Source organism: Nymphalis io, chromosome 13 (assembly GCF_905147045.1).
Source record: "Nymphalis io chromosome 13, ilAglIoxx1.1, whole genome shotgun sequence".
NCBI lineage: Eukaryota > Metazoa > Arthropoda > Insecta > Lepidoptera > Nymphalidae > Nymphalis > Nymphalis io.
The window spans coordinates 11,180,241-11,199,845 of record NC_065900.1 but is presented as its reverse complement, the minus strand read 5'-3'; the positions used below and the strand labels follow the sequence as shown (position 1 = coordinate 11,199,845).

The following is a 19,605-nucleotide window of genomic DNA, read 5'->3' as shown; positions in this document are numbered from 1 at the left end:
CATAATTATAGCAACATGAGTAGAAAGATTAAAAAAAAAAAAAGTCCAAATTGGTACAAATTAAAGATCATAAAAAAATAAACATGCACTTAATAAAATTAAAATTAATAACACAAATAGTTTGAAATTGATATAGGTACAAATTAAAATTAAAATTAAATAATTCATAAAATTCATGCAAAGTTTACGTTACAAAAAAAAATTACTAAAAATATACTAATTAATACAAAATAAAATTAAGATAACATTATTTATTATTTATTTATTTATTTATTATTTATTTGCATCTCTCAACAATTCTAGCGCCCGTTTACGATAAATCATGGCAGAGTCATTAAAAATATCTAGATCTTGACAAAAACCATTGTACAACCGTGATGATCTAGGCATTGGTGCATTACATCCTAATTTCGTTTTTGATATTCTGACATCAAAAGTGCCCAGAAAACTACGAACATTGCGCCTTGGAATACGATAGTATATCTTTTCAAGTAAGTAAGTACAGTCGATCTCGTTACGAATTATCTTAAATAGGAAAGAGAGATCTAACAATTGTCTGCGTACAGAGAGACTATCCATATTAAAGTCTTTCAAGAGATTGCTGTAATTTTTATTAGATTTATTGTATGAGGTTTTTTTGTTTCTGGATAGATGATATACAAATCGCTTCTGTATTCTCTCTATACGCAGACGATGTACATTGTAACAAGGATTCCACACAACACTACCGTACTCCAGTACACTACGCACGTAAGCGTTATAGATTATTTTTTTCGTGTTATTCGTGAAGTGTTTACCATTTCTAATTAAAAATCCTAACGTTTTGGAACTTTTCGTAATTATTTTATTGAAGTGCGGGACAAAAGTAAGCTTGTCATCAAAAATCACACCCAAATCACTTATTTCAAAAACTTCCTCCAACTTGATGTTATCAATGCTATATATTGTTTTGATTATATTGAGATTTCGCGTAAATTTTATATGCTTGCATTTACTGACGTTTAATTCCATTTTATTATTTTTACACCAATTATATATAGCATTAATATCCACCTGTAAGAGCTCTGAGTCAGCTAAGTTGTTTATTACTTTTGTTAATTTTAAATCGTCCGCAAATAAAAATACTCTACTATAATGTACCGTATCGCAAATATCATTAATGAAGATATTAAAGAGCCAAGGTCCTAAGTGTGACCCTTGAGGAACCCCGGAGCAGGCTTTATATAGACTCGAGCTAAAACCTTTTAAGACAACAAATTGTTGTCTATTGTATAAATATGATTTGAACCACTCAAGCATATTACCATTGAATCCGTACTTGCTTAGTTTTAAGAGTAAAATATCGTGCGAAACTTTGTCGAAAGCCTTGGTTAAATCGGTATAAATTGCGTCAACTTGCTTGTGGTTATCAATAGCTGGCACAATGAATTTACTGTACGAAACAAGATTTGATGTTGTAGATCGACCCTTTATAAAGCCATGCTGGTTATTATTATTCATTTGCTTTACATGACATTCTAGATATGGGTAAACTATTGCTTCAAATACTTTGGCAAAAGTGGAAAGTATGGAAATCGGTCTATAATTCTCAATGCACTCACTACCCTTGGACTTATATACTGGTACGATCCTAGCTATTTTCCACTTATCGGGAAAAACACCTGAGCGAAGTGATTCGTTGTATAATAAATATAAAGGGAAACTTAGTACCCATGCACATTTAGAAATAAATATAGGAGGGATATTATCATAACCTGTCCCTTTAGTTGTATCAAGTCTTTTTAAGTATTGATAAATCTGTCTTCGCGATATTACAAAATTAGTGAACGCTCCAAAGTCATGTTTACATTGATTACTATAAGATGGTAATGTATATGAACTTTGAGATTGTGTGTAAACAGAAGCAAAATACAAGGCAAATTCGTTACAAATTTCTGATCCCGATTTCATTACTTTTTGTTTGTAAGTCATTATGCCTGGGAGTGCGGTACTATTATCTTGTTTGCCCTTAAGGTATGACCAAAAATATTTAGGATTTCTACTAATATTTTCTTCAACAATCTTAATGTAATTATTGTAGCAAATTTTCGATAAATCTGCACAACGTTTGCTCAAAAGACGTAATGAAATTTCATCAAGTGGGTTTTTATATATTTTGTATTTATTTAAAAAAACTTGTTTCTCTTTATATAAATTTATCATTTCCTTAGTGAACCATGGAGGATATTGTTTACCTTTTTGTTTCTTTTTTGGTACATATTTTTCGATCAATTTGTTCAAAATTTTATAAAATTTATCGATCATTAGGTTTATTGACTTACAATTACAAAATTCGCTTAACCAATTGATATTATTTAATTCTGAAATTATACTTACGTAGTCAGCTTTAAAATAGTTCTTCTTATCACCAATAACATTACTTTTTAAAGAAGTTCCTGATGAATAAGAAACTAATATATCTAAGGGAGGATGGTGGTGATCTGGAGGCACTATTGGCAAAATAGACTTACTAATTTTTATGTTATTATGATTACTGAATATTAAGTCTAATATTTTATTATTGTTATTACTAATGTTATTATGTTGAACTAAATTATTGAGAGATGCAAAATCAACTAGCAAATTTCCTAAGGAACTATTAGAAATAACATTATCATCAGTAGCGAACCAATTGATATTACTTAAATTAAAATCACCCACGAGCATAACATTTTGTCTATTCTCTGCAATTCTACTATTAAAATTATTGATAAAATTAGATAGCATATTACGGCTGACGGGAGGAGGCAAATAAACTGCACATAATGCAATTGAGTTACACTCATCGTAACAATTTTCTCGTTCAATATTTATCCAAAGATCTTCACACTGACTTTCACAAAAACTGAGTCGCATTGATTTCAGTTTATTTGAGACCGCCACTAAAACTCCACCACCATCTTTTTTACCATGTAAAAGTAAACTATCACGATCTCTTCTGTATACTGTATAACGGTTGTCGAATACTTCATGGTTCTCTATTTTATTATTAAGCCACGTTTCTGTTAATATAATAACATCATAATTAGTACACGATAAATTGCAGATGAAGTCATGAGTTTTAGTACGGAGACCTCGGACGTTCTGGTAGTATATATTAAGACCGTTGAATTTTATAACATGAAACACTAAAATGATCTATGAGTTTAGAGAGCAAAGCAATTTACTGGATATTATTCAAAACAGTATGATTTTTTACATAAATACATTCTGAATGTTCTGTCTTTCTCATAAATACCTTGCCCTGTCTAACCCACACAAATCTGTATTTTTTTTCTTTAGATTTTATTCGAGCTGCTGCATGTAAAGACTTAATAGCCGGTGACAAGTGTTCCATAACATATATTGGCTGCTTATCTGCTGCAATACCTATGTGACTTGTGTTAAGTTTATCGTCAGGATGCGATTTATTGTAATTAATGACACATGCTAGCATCGTGTCTCTCATTCGTGGTGTGGATAGCTTTACAATCACAGATCTGGGTCTTTTGTCGCTGTTGTTAAATTTTGCAACTCTAGTACAGTGATGTATATCAGACTCCTTTAGATCACATGATATTGCTTTACTCAGTTGCATTACTGCACTAATTAAATTTCATTTTTATGCTCAGGAATCATTTGTATTTCAATGTTATTTGATCGATTATACTGCTCCATAGTATGTATTCGTTGTTGCAAATCAGATGTTACATTTTTTAGTGAATTTTTCTCTTTTTCCATTTCCGCAATTTTATCGTCGTAACTTGCAATTATTTTTTTAGTAGATTCGTATTCTTCGCTCAAAAAAGTCATCGAGTTTTCAATAGTAGATATTTGCTCTTTTATAGGTTTAAGATTCTCTTGAATCATTTTGTTTAACATGTTAGTGATATCATCCAATAGTAAATTTTTAAAGGCCTGAAACTCATTACGAATGATTTGTTCAACGTCTTGTTTAGTAAGTTGTTCTGATGCAGGCGACCACTTTTCAGACTGTTTGCTTTTTTGCCGATTTGTCACATTGTAAGATTCTGGAGAAGTATTATTTCTTGTTGTTATTATTTTTTTCTGTGGAATCATTCTTACTTAGTAACGACTATAACAGCAACTTCTTAACAGAAAAATAAATAAATTGAAATAGGTCACCAACAACTTGGGTTTGAACCCGTATCGCTCGTGCGTGGAAGTATGGTTCACACCGTTGGGCCAACGATATGGTTATCGTTCAAGTAAAAATTGCGAACTGTATGTACAATATTATAATCTGCGCCTGGAGATTTTATTAAACACCCGCTACAAAAAAAGTTATTCTCTTTGTATCTACTCACTTCACTGTATATTTTTTAAAGTATTTCTTTGTTTTAAAATAAATTACTAGAACTTTAGGTGTTTCTTAAAATCGTTAAAATATTTTATATATATTGTATTTTAATAAAAATCTGTATTGTGAATCATAAAAACAATATTTTGAAAAACGTTGTTGAAGAAGAACGAAGAACAAAATTTTACTCCAATTAAAACAAACGATAGGTATTTACGAACCACGTAGACAAGCCACCTACACAGAACACTGCAGCTTAAGTTTTAATTGGATTAGCGCGCCAAGATTCAATCGAATATCGCTAAATAGGTTTAATATAACTCCATCTGCAAGAGGTCCGTACTATATTTAATCTGTGCAGGATCAATAACAGATAAAAAAGCGGTCGCGGTGCGGAACCGTATCGCTTGTGCGGGTTTTATAAATATTTCATGAGAGCATGTTTTCATTCCTCGAATAACTTTTTCAATTTTATTTATTGTCATAAGTGTACTGTGTTCACTCTTAACTTAATTACAATTGAGTTCGTGTATTGTGTACATTTGTTTACTGTAGTTACATTTTTTTTGTAGTCATATGATTGCCGTATGCTATAGTCGACTGCAAGCGAATGCCTTTTGGCATGATGTGTCTGCCTTTGCATAATTTATATGAATAAATCATTTAAAAAAAAATTATAAAAATAAAAATGCTGACAGTTTATTACAAGAACTTTTAAAACGTCATTTTATAAGATAAATTAAATGTGAAGTTAAAGATTGAAGGCTCTAATTTAAATTACAACAAAACCACAATAAAAATTCAGTAGTTCCCTATTCTTTTTCATCAGTCGTATTATATATTATAATCATATACAATTATTATAGTACATAGCCTTTGAATGGTATTTATTAATGGTAAAAGTACGTACAAGATTTTATTACATAAGGCAGGTAAAATTGATTTAGCGCAGTCGATAACTTAATGTTACAAGTTTTTATTTAGCAATCACGGTTATGCAATGTTTGCCACTATTTGTTTAATATTTTTATCACTTTTTGTCCTGATTTTTTACAAGAGCAAAACCTCGGCTTAAAGTTAGTTAATTAATTAATTAAACCAGGTCATAAATATTATTGAGATAACGCGTATATTAACGCGTCGACAATAGTTTAATGAAAGCTGTTGTCAGAACTATACTTGTATTAATTGATGGTTAATTCTAATGGCTTTGTGAAGCTGTTAGCATAGTAAGTGGCCATTAGCACTATGCGTTATGAAATTCTATTCGATATTTTAGTAAAATGTATTATTATGAAAAATATTTTAGGCTTAGAAAATAATTTCAATCATGTTATAGTATTGAATTAAATATAAAGCTAACCCCGGTTCGGAATGTAGATTGTATCGAGAACCGGCAAAAATTTTAGTATTTACTTTTTACGTACAGAGTTGTGTGTACAAATACAATTTATAAACTATAACCTGCCTGGATATCAAAAAATGCGAACTAATATACTTTTTATCATTTATATAATCTTATGTTGAATAATATGTATCAACTGTTGTTCTGTTTATATATATATATATCAACAGAAATTAAGCTTTGTTGTTGTACGTGTTGTAAGTTGTACAATTGGTGGTGAGTAAGTCCAATCGGATTTTTCTTCCTTAATTACCTTTTTTAAAAGGTAAAATAGTATGTGCAAATTACCTAAGGTTAGCATTACATTGGAAATCGGAAATAATTATCGCTTATGAGATCTTCCATAGCGGACGCTAATTGAATCGATTTAAATAAACCTATCTGTTTGTCTGTCACGACTTCACGGCTAAGCCACTGAACTGATTTTGATGTAATTTGGTATAAAGTAAGCTTGAGCACCAAGGAAGGACACAGGCTACTTTGTATATGTAGTGCATGTTAAAAAAGTTAAAGTTTGACTGTCTCGTCCGTTCGTTTCCTAAGGCAGCAGATCCCTGTGATCTTCAAGAGGTACTTTTAGGTATTTACTAATAGATATTCATAGTGTGACTTCAAACAAGTACCGTAAAACGTCAAAGACCTAATGACTAATTCATTCTTTCTGATCTAAATCTTTATAATAAATGTAACTTTTCTTACAGATAGCAATTTTTCGCAGCGACTTCTTGGGTCTCAATTTGGCAAAATTTATTCTAATCTTTTCCCGAAACTTTTTAAGAATTTGATAAGAAAAAATGGCAATCGGGAAACACGGTGTAACTTAATTTATACCATAGTCAAGGATGAAATAAAATCATATTGTGATCAACTCGAGTATTACTAAAGAACAATAAATCAGACTTAGTAAATGTATAAGCTCTTATGTGAAGTGTAAAATAAATATTATTATTACAGTAACAGTACCGTAACCGTAACAGCCTGTGAATGTCCCACTGCTGGGCTAAAGGCCTCCTCTCCCTTTTAAGAAGGAGGTTTGGAGCTTATTCCACCACGCTGCTCCAATGCGTGTTGGTAGAATACACATGTGGCATAATTTCAATGAAATTAGACACATTCAGGTTTCCTCACGATGTTTTTCTTCACCGTCAAGCATGAGATGAATTATAAAAACCAAATTGAGCACATGAAAATTCAGTGGTGCTTGCCCGGGTTTGAACCAACGACCATCGTTTAAGATTCACGCGTTCTAACCACAAGCCATTTCGGCTTTTTATTACATTAAATCAAATATAAATACCTACGTTCCACCTGCGGCTTCAGGCATATTTTTTAGTTGTTGTATGAACCACTGCAACATATATACAAACAAACTCACTTTCGTATTTGTAATATTAGTAAATATAAATAATGTAATTAAAACAAGTATTAGTAAATCGCAGATACCAAGTTGTTTTCGAGCATTTTGTGTATTTTAACTAAGAGGTTTCTTGCCGTATCTTTACACATAACTGAATACTGCAACATAACGATATAAAAGCTCTAACTCTCATAATCCGATGGGACTGCAATCTGATCTGACCAACGGACTCAAGTCTTTACGTACGTTTCGATGCAATGTGTGGAAGCAATGACTTTCCACTTTGCCACGGAATTTTTAAGGAAATTTTCTTTATGTTCCTACCTGGATTTGAACCTAAGACCTCAGGAATCGTGACGTTATATGTTAGCCACTAAGTAAGCTACCAACGCCCATAAGTTTTACCGCTACGTAATCCGGCATTATATATAGCGTGCATATTTTTAACGGGAAAAATGGCAATCTGTGTTTCTCAAGGATTATAATTTCTATTGTTATATACCGTAAATGTCCTTTTCATGTTATGCACGTCGAAGGGAAAAAGGATTTCGTTGTCCACACACATCAGCAATTTACTGAGCATATATAATAACATCACCATATGACTTGCTGTATGACTATATACTCATATATTACTACATAGTCATTGCTTTGTAGTTAACTTATAAGATTACAGATGCCGAGGTCCTTGGTTCATTACTTAGTTGTGCCAATTAGTCTAGGAATTTTAGCACCTTTTTCTCGGAAAATACTAACACTAGAGAAAAAAGTGTAAAATAAAAAAATATGGAAAATATTAACTTCTACAAAAAAGGGCTCTACTATTTTTAACGTAAAACTCTCCGTTTCTGAGATATTTGCAAAAAGATGTTTTTCAAGATGGCAGTTAACGCTCGCGGTCTGGGATGATAAAAATTTTACTTAGAGGCCACCCTCTAACATAATCCAATCAAAAAATCGAGTAGCGGTTTTTTATGCAGAGCGAATGTCTAAAAATCTTGGACAAAATGTTGTTTCTTACGTAAACCGGCCCTGCGGTTAATTTGTTAATAATTAATCGGATAATGAATGAGAAAAAATAGTTGTGTCTGGACCTTTTACGGATTGTCAAATTTATGTATATAATGTTTATGACTAGATAAGTCATATTATAATTTAAAGTTAATATTTATTTAATTTAAACAAAACGGTTTATTATAAGAAAAAATTTTGCGTAATACACTTTAATTAATATACTCATTTAATTCTGCTTTATGGAAGCAATTAAGCGTTTAATTAACCTTAAAGATATACAGTTCGCGAATTTTTAAATAAAATTTCTGTGAATGGAATTTTATTTAAAACTCGAAATAGAAAATAATTTTATTGTAATAAGTGTAATGTGCATTTTTATATCATTATTTAAAAAGTCAACGCTTCTACATCTTCATCACAAGTGGATCTCCAGACGAGAAAATATTTAGTGGGTTTAATATACCTTTACCTGACTCGTGCGAATGCGATACAGGTAGTTAAATATACGTAAAAAATTATTAATATATTTTTAAATATAAAACCAAATTATAAAGACTTCAATGTATATAGTCCAGAAATAGTAACATTATCTGACGCCAATATAACTTCCTTTAAGTCAATTAATCCTCAATGATACGTCTGCCTGCATTGCATGTCTGAATTTTGGTCTGCCACGGAAAGTTTTAAGCCAGTATCTCTCGGGGATTATGCACTTTGTAAAGCATTTAATGGCGATATTATTTTTAAATAGTTAAAAGTTACATGTAACATTATATAAGAGAACTTGGAGACATGTTTTAAAGCCTTGTGTTCTTTGCTCAAATACTTAAGTCAATCTATCACTTAGCTTATCTTTGTCGTTACACACATAAAGTTACCATTCAGTATATTACAAAGAAAATTGATCCCTAAGAGAATTTTAGAATATTTCTACGGCTCTTTAAGAGAAAAAAGTTCTAGAGAAGCTGGTTTTCAGCGAAACTCCAAGATAAGGTGATTTATGCCGCACTTGTTCTACACCGCATTAGTATTTCGGGAACCGTTCCCACTTAACTGCTAACTTTAATCTGATAATACTATTGCTTTTGCAACCAAAAATATTCCCTAGCTATTTGGTAATAAGGGACATATCTGGACAAATTCACCTTGGATATATTACTTTTAGTAATTACCCGATTCATTTGTAATGTTCAACATCCTACCGCCAAATATAACTTGTAATAAAAAGAAGGATAAAAAAGGCTGTTATTTGCACGGGTTGCAAGTAGTCCATTTCAGTCGGAAGCCACTTAACAGCTAATTTTCTAACGAACAGCAAAGATTAATGTATCTTTATTTCGATACGAAAGCCAATGGATGAGCTCAAATAACTTTAGATCTTTTTTCATTGTAAGTTCATTGGATAAGTAATTACTAGTGAATGACATTCCACATTTCTCCAGTTTCTGAAAAGATGATCAATGTCAGTTCTTATCTATTTTTTAAGAATTCCCGTTTTTTTAAAGAATGACTACTATTTCTATTTACCCCTCCAAATAAGAGTTCAGCTTGTGTAACAGTGGGGATGATAAAAGCCCAAATCAGGATCGAACCTTCTATTTTACATCTGTAGGCGGCCCAAAACCATTGCGCTTTTGACACTTAAAATTACGTCCTCAAATGCCATCGAGCAATAACTAAACAGAAAAAGAAATATAAATTTATTTATTTATTAGCTGACGATAATATTTACACATAAATAAAATCCTTAATAAATTTATACATGCGAAACTGAGTTCGTTTGTTTGTTACGCATTTACATCTTAACTAATCAACCAAATATCATTCAATTTTGTATATATTTTGTCAGATGTAGAAAAAAGGACATAAGGTACCTTATCAGGTATAAGGTGACATACCCCCCTCACGCATGAACGATGCCGCTAGCGGAAACTAGTAATCAATAAAATCTAATGATATAAGATATCATATTGTGAAGATATCGTATGGCTGATATAAAAAACGTTTGACTTGACTTTTAAATGCTTCACGCGTTATATTATAACAAGAATATGTAATTGCCGCTTGTCATGTCAAAACCATAATTTTAAAGCGGATGAAACTGTGACGCACAAATACTTATAGTATTATATTATATACAAAAACAATCTCCGAAACGCGCTTTTTTTTTTTATATGCCCCGGGATGGCAAATGGCTCTACTCCACCTGATGGTAAGTGGTAGTAGAGTCCAAACGCGACGACGGCCAGTACAGTCGGGAAGAATGTTCTGTACTAGCCGTCCCCGCCTTGCCGGCCCGCAAGATGCCTCTTCACGCCTCGTTTGAAGGAACCCGGGTTGTAAGAGGAGGGGAACACGTGAGCTGGTAAGGAATTCCATTCTTTGGTAGTGCGACAAAGAAAGGAGTTGCCAAATTTCTTTGTGCGCGATGGAATTGATGTCACAGTTAGGCGGTGACATCGAGAACCAGCTCGCGTGGACTTAAGAAGGAAGGGGGAAGCAGGAATTAGAGAGAATAATTCCTCAGAGCACTCGCCGTGATACAGACGATAGAAAGCGCTCAGTGCTGCTATCTCACGACGCAATTGTAAAGGTTCAAGGGTGTTTGTGACCTTTACGTCGCCAATAATGCGTACTGCACGTCGCTGCAACCGGTCCAAGGCCTCCATTAGGTATTTAGCGGAGCCATCCCAAAGGTGCGAGCAATATTCAACGCAAGACCGTACCTGTGTTTTGTATAACAGGCACAGTTGTTGTGGCGTGTAAAAACGCCGTACCTTGTTCAGAACTCCGAGTTTCCGTGAAGCTGTTTTTATAATAGCCTCGATGTAATCCCTTGGACTAAGGTCGCAGCGAACGTCCATCCCCAGCATGGCGATTTTGCTTTGTGTCATCAGCGGTGTGCCACAGAGGGAGGGATGAGGGTAAAATGGTGACTTTTTCGCTGTGAGAGCGCACACCTGTGTTTTCTTGGCATTAAACTCAACAAGATTATCAGAACCCCATTTGGCGATGAGCTCTAATGTCCTATCGAGTTCAATAACAAGATTCTCCCGCCTCTCCTCAGTTTCCGCCCGCCCAGCCACTGCGCGTCCGTGGTATCCACCATGCACTGTACTATCATCTGCATAGCAATGTATGTTCCCAAGAGAGAGCATATCATTGATATGCAAAAGAAAGAGTGTGGGAGATAGCACAGATCCCTGGGGGACCCCAGCATTCACTACATAGAATTGTGAAGCGCAACCATCTACTAAAACACGAAGGCTACGCTTGTGTAGGAAGCTGGCAATCCAGGTGCATAGCTGAGCAGGCAGACCATATGCCGGTAGCTTGGAGAGAAGACTTCTGTGCCAGACCCTGTCGAAAGCCTTGGAGATATCGAGGCTGACAGCCAACGATTCTCCATGCTTGTCGATAGCTTCACCCCAGAGGTGCGTTACGTACGCTAGAAGATCACCTGTGGACCGTTTTGGTCGAAACCCGTACTGACGATCATTAATTAGACAGTGATCTTCTAGGTAATGGTTCAGTTGGTTGTTTAAAATCCGTTCCATCACCTTACAAAGTACTGAGGTGATAGCTATTGGCCGATAATTTGCCGGGTCAGACCGATCCTCTTTTTTGGGAACCGCTTGCACATTAGCTCTTCTCCAAGCCTCCGGCACACATCCCGAAGAGAGAGAAAGTTGGAACAGGCGCGTTAACACAGGAGACAGCTCCGCCGCGCACTTCTTCAGCACAATGGCTGGTATTCCATCGGGACCGCTAGCTTTCCGTATATCGAGTGATTGCAGCTCCGCACGCACATCACGTTGCCTGATTTTGATGTCAGGCATCGTGTGGCCACATGAAGGTATTGTTGGTGGCTGCGCACTACAATCATCGATCACAGAGTTGTCGGCAAAGAGTTTAGCCAGGAGGTCGGCTTTCTCCTGCGGACTGTGAGCTAGCGATCCGTCCGGATTTCTGAGCGGTGGCAGCGAAGGTTGGCAGAAATTGTTTTGCACAGACTTGGTCAGACGCCAGAAGCTACGGGAGCCCCTAGGATGCGAAATAAGGTCATGACCAATCTGTACAATGCGCTGTGCATCCGCTCTCGTGTATGCCTTCCTACAGGACTTGGAATTTTTATTGTAGTTTGCTTTCAGTGAGTCAATGTTAGATGCCCCGCTAATGCAGCCGTCGATCCACGCGCGATATGCCGCCTGCTTAGATGATACAGCGTCGGCACATTCACGCGTGAACCAACGGTTACGCGTACCCCTATTGATGAGATCTGAGCTAGGAATGTAGTATTCCATTCCTAACATGATCTCATCAGCAACAGCAGCGGCACTAGCTGTCGGGTCATTCCCACTGAAGCAACTTTCCTTCCAAGGGACTGACGCATAGTAATCGCGCATACCGTCCCAATCTGCCGACTTATAGTGCCAAACGCGACGTTTGCATACCGCTGATGGCGGCAGCTTGGCCTGTGGCACTTTGGTAGATATAAGGCCGTGATCCGAAGAACCAAGTGGAGCTTGAACCACAACCTGATATTCCACCGGGTGAGAAGTCAGCAGAAGATCCAGTAGAGAAGGCGCTTGCCCATCAATGTCTGGGATCCTGGTGGGCTGATCAACCAGTTGGGTCAAGTCGTGTGTGAGAGCAAAAGCATGAGCAGTTCTTCCAGCATGGTCAGTTTTGAGGGATTTCAACCATGATTCATGGTGAGCATTAAAATCCCCCAAAAACACCAATTCCGCGTTAGGAAACTGCTCTTGCGCAGCATCTGCCACCCGACTAAGATGGTCGAATAATCGGCTTGTCTCCAAGTCACCATTGTGGGATCTGTAGAGGCACACGTAGACTCGACTCTGACCAGGTCCACACGTACCACCAACATGGAGAAGGAGGGGTCCTCCAAGCAGCGCAATCGGTGACAACAAACATCCGCCCTGACGAACAAGCATACTCCGGCTTTCGCTTTAAAAGATTCTTCAAGCATGTAGCCGGGATAGTTAAGGTAGCTGGTGTCGGCAGGGCGGAGTATTTGCGTCTCCGTGAGAAACAACATTGCTGCTTAATCTGGTATAAGTTTCATGTATATTGGTTTGTTTTACTGGTGGTAGGGCTTTGTGCAAGCTCGTCTGGGTAGGTACCACTCACTCATCAGATATTCTACCGCAAAACAGCTGTACTAGATATTGTTGTGTTCCGGTTTGAAGGGTGAGTGAGCCAGTGTAATTACAGGCACAAGGGACATAAAATCTTGTACCCAAGGTTGGTGATGTATTGGCTATGTAAGCGACGGTGGACATTTCTTACAATGCCAATATCTAAGGGCGTTGGTGACCACTTACCATTAGGTGGCTCGTCCGCCTTCCTATTCTATAAAAAAGAAAAAATAACATAAGTTAGATGACACGGAGCGTGTCCCGTACACAGTGGTCGAACACGTCTTATTTATTATTCAACGACATACAAGAACTCAAGTATATAAAGTGGCTCGGGTTCTATTTTATGATCATTTAGATGTCGTAGAAATACTGGACCCTGGTGAATTTTGATCAGCTAATTGACCTACTTAGCAACTACTTACAACCGTCAACTTGTCCGAATTTAAGCCAGCGATGTTCCGTTAAGATCCATATATTTTATCTGTTATAAAAATATTATTATAAAATACATACAAAAATACACACAGTAAATTATACAGCAAACCATTTAAAAACTATTTGAAAAAAAAACATCGTATTAAAGTGAAGCTGGATGTTTATCATAATAGTTTGTAAAAAAAATAGAAAAACATTTAAACAGTTTTTTCAATAAAAACACGATAAATATATGAATATTCTCCATGAAACTCTCTCAGGTGGTAGCCAAACCCTTGATTAATCGATTTAAAAAAATAAAATAAAAGTACCTAATTTGTTGAGTTTAAAACAAAAAACAATACGCGTTAAATATATTGTCACCTTCTTTTTGAAAATCTTTTAACAAGCCTAATTACATACTCGGTCCAAGCGACCTGGGACCGAGTCGCTAGTTTAAGATAAGAGATACAAAAGTTCACATTATATTGGACATGCGACCCGCATAAGCTTGCCAAGAAATATCCTAGTTTCCAAATTCATTTCACTTAGAAGCCCGTTGGTAGACTTGTTCGCTCTTACAATAGATTTCCTTTGCGACCAGAATAAGCCGCGGGAAATATAACAGTATACGTCCGGTTCGGCAGTCGTATTCGCTATTGTTTTAAACTTCAAGCCATGATCGTATTATTTGATGGTTTTAACTTACAAACAATAGTCATGATATTTTATTAGGGATTATTTAGATTTGAAACACAGACTATATTTCCGACAGCTAAATTGCTTATACTGATATGAGATAAAATTTAATATTGAACATAGCGTTATCTCTTCGCATTAGTATCTATTGTCTAACTGCTTAATTCTCTTTGTTCGTTTTCGTGTATTCAATTTCAATACAATATAAGAAGGTTGTTTTACGTTTTTACTCAATTTTATTAAATAATGTGTAATTTGACCGATTTAGAATGGATTAGATTCTCAATGAATTCTAGCTGATCGTGCAAAATATATTATAGGACAAACTAATCGTGCGCGCAAATACAGATAATGTTCATTTTCGTAACATCGGGTTACGAGTGAAAGAAAATTATCTTTGACGGGAAATCCCATACGACTAGAAGGTGTTCAAGCGTAGATTAATAGTTTTACGTGCATTCCAAAACTGGGGAAAGTAAACTCTGTCTATTTTCCAAAAGTTATAACATAATAATAAATACACCTTCAAAATCATACATAAATGTAATAATAATTTATTATGGATTTAATCTTCTTGCATTTATGAGAACATCAAAATAAATAGTAGTTTAGTGGATTTTCATTAAGACGATTCCTTCGAAGCTCTCAAATGGACGTAATAGCATTATTTCATCGAGATTAAGACAGACCGTCTTAACAATTCCGAAGATCTTCTTAAAACAAGATAAACAATTAACAATTAATACATGAATTTAATACAGCAATTATCAATCTACTTACTCTATTCTATATATCATATGTATAGGATTTCCTACAAGACAATAATCTTAAAACAAATTAAGGTAGATATACGACTTTAAACCCTAAAGAAGTCTCAGGCTTATCATTTATCTTAAAATTACGTATGTATTACAATATAATATTTACATTATTTCTTTATTAAAGTTCATCTTAAAAGTAATTATTATGATAAAAGACTTCATCCTACAACTCAAGATGGCCTATATAATTTTCATCACATCATCTTTTTACCACAGAACTGCGAGACATCGAAAAGAACTACACCCGTACGTAGTTGACGTATTTAAGACGCGTATGAAACGATTAGCGTTCTCGTTTCTGATACGCACCGCCATGGTCTGGAGAATACCCTCCCGACCTCCGTTTTCCCCACCACCTGGGTACCTTCAAGTCAAGAGTGAATTGGCATCTTCTAGGCAAGCGCGCTCCACCCTAGACTGTATTTGCACTTTCCATTAGGTGTGATAACAGTCAAGCGCTAGCCTATACATTTAAAAATAAAGATTTTAACCGCTGATCACGAGTTCAAATCCGGACAAGAATCACTGTGCTGTTTGTGCGCAATTTTGCTTTTTTTTTTTTTTATAGAATAGGAAGGCGGACGAGCATATGGGCCACCTGATGGTAAGTGGTCACCAACGCTCTTAGACATTGGCATTGTAAGAAATGTCAACCATCGCTTACATATCCAATGCGCCACCAACCTTGGGAACTAAGATTTTATGTCCCTTGTGCCTGTAATTACACTGGCTCACTCACCCTTCAAACCGGAACACAACAATATCAAGTATTGCTGTTTTGCGGTAGAATATCTGATGAGTGGGTGGTACCTACCCAGACGAGCTTGCACAAAGCCCTACCACCAGTAATATGTCTTGTAATATGTCTTGTGCTTAGGAGGAAAGCATCGTGAGGAAACCTACAAGAAAATCAAAATATAAAATCCTGACTCATGTAAAATTAATTCCAAAAGTGCATGAAGCGATTTAGTATAATCATCGTCATAATGCTCTCTCATCGTGGGGAAGTTGCGCTAAACAATGTGACCACTTACAGTCAGGTGGCCCATTTTCTCATCCACCAACGTATTTTCTACTAAAAACAAATCCAAGTTTGGAAATATTTTGAAGATGTGCTAAACAACAACTTTAAGTTTAATATTTGAACCCGATATTTTAAAATACATTTGTTTTCGTCATGAAATAAAATTTAAAAAAAAGAAATCGATGAATATAACTCTTCAAGCTAAAACACAAAAGAGCTTAAGTAACAAATACCTACACATATAAAGACGACATTAATATAAAAATAAAATCTATAAACAAAAACAACATATTTCTTAAACAAGAAAAAAAAAGATTAATATATTCACCATTATTATCATCAACATGGCTTTTCTATCCATAAAGTTTTTAAATTATTTATGTTATACTAAGTATTTTTTATATTAATTTCACGCAATTTCTAATAATTACTCAACTTGGCTTCGACTAAGATTAATGTATGCAGACCTTTTAAACAAAGATTATTTTGAAGAAAAATAGAAGCGTATTTAAAAGTCATATAAAATTTCTTGGCTTTCTAATCTTGAACATTAATAACTGGATAATAATTTACAAATAAAAAGCAAAAATATTATGAAATAGGACGTTTGGATATTTATTTATTTCTTAGGAAATCATATATTATATAAAAACCAGTATTGTTAGGTTTAAAGAATATTTATTCCCATAAAGAATAACGTCACTTACATGAGAACAATGTTAAACTTAAAATTAGTTATAACATTCGTTGTTCGTTATCACATTAGTTGTCTTTTTATTAATCCATACTCATTTAACACTTGTGACTACTTGCTTAGAAGTGAATGATCTTTTGTAAGATACGCGGCTAGTCGTGTCTTATATGTGTTAAGCGAGCTTACATTCCTTATGTTTGAGGAAATTTTGTTAAAAAGTTGCACTCCTTCAAATGTGATCATTTTTTTGCCATAGCTCGTTTTCATCTTTGGTAGGACAATGAGACTCTTTATTTTAGTACAAAGTTAGTTGAGTAAAATATGGGTAATTAAAGAGCATTTTGATAATTTTGTTTTGTGTAGCTTGAACGTCAGCTAGTTTTGTTTTGGTAGCACTGCCCCATACTTCAATTAATTACAAAATATGTTGTTTAACCATTTTTTTTTCGAACTGTCTAGTTGCTGTTGGCCCTAATGACCTCTATAGCGTCACCGTGCGGGTTGGGCGAGATGAACTCAGCCGGATGTTGGGAGTCACACGAGGAGCTCAAGAGAAACGGACATCCTAAGGGCGCCTCCTGTGAGGCCGGAACTCGGCTTAGGACGCCGTTGAAGTCGGAAGGGGTTGTTTAACCAGGGCGTTATACATCATGTGTCGAAACCGACGCGGGATACAGCGTACCTAGTTTCGGAAAGAGCCAAGAAGTGATGAAAGCTTACTTATAACGTATTCAATATGAAACTTTCAGGTTAATTTGTTGTCAATTTACAGGTCTATGTATTTTTCTGTATTTTTTTGTTCCAAAGGAATATTGTCAAATTTGAGCGGATTATGCAACGGTTTTTTGTGTTAAAATTTTTTTCATTATTTAAGCACTATTTTTAATAAAGTATTTATTTACTTAAAATATTGTTGTTGGCTTTAGAACAAACAATATTTTATTTTACTGGTGGTAGGTACTTACTGGTTATTAGTTACATTTGAAATTAAATTTCAAATTTAAAACCTTATATTTGAAATTTATTAAGTAAACGAACCAAAAAAAGGTTACGAATTTAATATACAATAAAATCAGATAAAAAAATTAATTGCAGTACGTATGTTTTCATCAATAAACTAAATAAATAAAATATATTTTTTTGTAAGCAATATTTACAATGAGATTTGTTATGTGTGTACATACAGTATCTTTTAAAAAAGGATCCTTGGAGGTTAAGCTTGCTTCACACCAAAATTCATCGAAATCGTAACAGTAAAAGCGTTAGTAACAGACACACATAGTAACTTTCGAATTTTAATATTAGTGTACATGTGAGTTTGAAAGATTACATAGGAAGAGTCTCTGGACCAATAATAGTTTCGAGTAGGAAACGTGTGTTAGGAGTCGATTCAATAGTGCTTGTAAAAGTGCACTTCGAATTTAAATTTAAAATTTATTATAAAAGTGTATCGGAAAAGAAAGTCAATTTTCTAAAGCAAAAGGCTGTATTTTAACCAAATAATTATGTCTATCAAAAATGCAACATATCTGCAAGCACTTCGGTGTTGCAGATATCAATGGGCGGTGGTAGTCTCTTTCCATCAGGTTAAAGTCCTGCCCATTCAACAAGCTGCACAAAATGCTTTTCATCACCTTACTTTTTATAAACCAGGAAAGGAAAATGCCTTTTAATATATACATGTAAGAACAATTTATTATCAAAAAATAATATTAGAAAAAAAACAAGCTCCATAAAGTATGCATCGGCCGGGAATCGAACCCGGGCCGCCCGCGTGGCAGGCGAGCATTCTACCACTGAACCACCGATGCTTATATCAACTATGTCTAAATACGCTGTCTAGTTCAAAATATATAAAGAGATCACATCTTAATAACCATTTTATTACAAACGGTTTAGAGTTTAATTTCGCATGTAGTTTATATGATAGTCCTATCGTGTAATTACGTGAAGATTCTTATGTTCATCTGCCGATCGAAAGGCGGCCGATGGTCATTGACCCGTACTATCTCAATTTAATACAACGCTTATTATTTATTATAGATAAAACAAATAAGTCTAATTTAGGCAACAATTTCTATGTATTTATTACGTTTCCACAGTTATCAATTTATTTTTTTTAATATATTATTTTAACATATATATTTACAATATATATAGGAAGAATAGTAAAAATGCATTATTAAATATAAATAAATTGCCTCTATAATTAATATCGTGTTTATAATTTATTAATATCGTGCTCGACGATCTAGAAAATCAGCAATTGTCGGATGTTTTTCTGCCATATTCATACCGACTAACCCACAATGTGTTGGTATAAACTCCTCTTTCATGAGATGAGGTAAAGGTTACTAAATTATTATTATTAATTATTATATTTAATTACTATTTTAACATTAACACGGCGTTATATTACTATTATCCACCAGCAGGCTACCGTTCACAAGCCGATCTCGCTGTCGAGCAAGAAATCAACACGATTATTTGACAATTAAAAAAGTGACAATCGTACTTATAACGTTTTTATGTACACATCAACATATTTTATGCTATTTTTCTGTGCAGATGAGCCTCGTCCAACAATTTATTTAAGTGATATTTATTTCACGTCATCACAAAAAACCAATAAAAAACTCACTAGTTAACTTAATAAAATACATTTAGAATAAT

The 19,605-nt window shown here is 34.6% G+C and overlaps 1 non-coding gene across 1 annotated transcript; it reads right to left on the bottom strand.

The window, feature by feature from the left end:
* Nucleotides 1-18,672: 18,672 nt before the first annotated feature.
* Trnag-gcc (transfer RNA glycine (anticodon GCC)) lies at nucleotides 18,673-18,743 on the bottom strand. Its single transcript has one exon. It is a non-coding gene; the product is annotated as a tRNA-Gly (tRNA).
* Nucleotides 18,744-19,605: the final 862 nt, after the last annotated feature.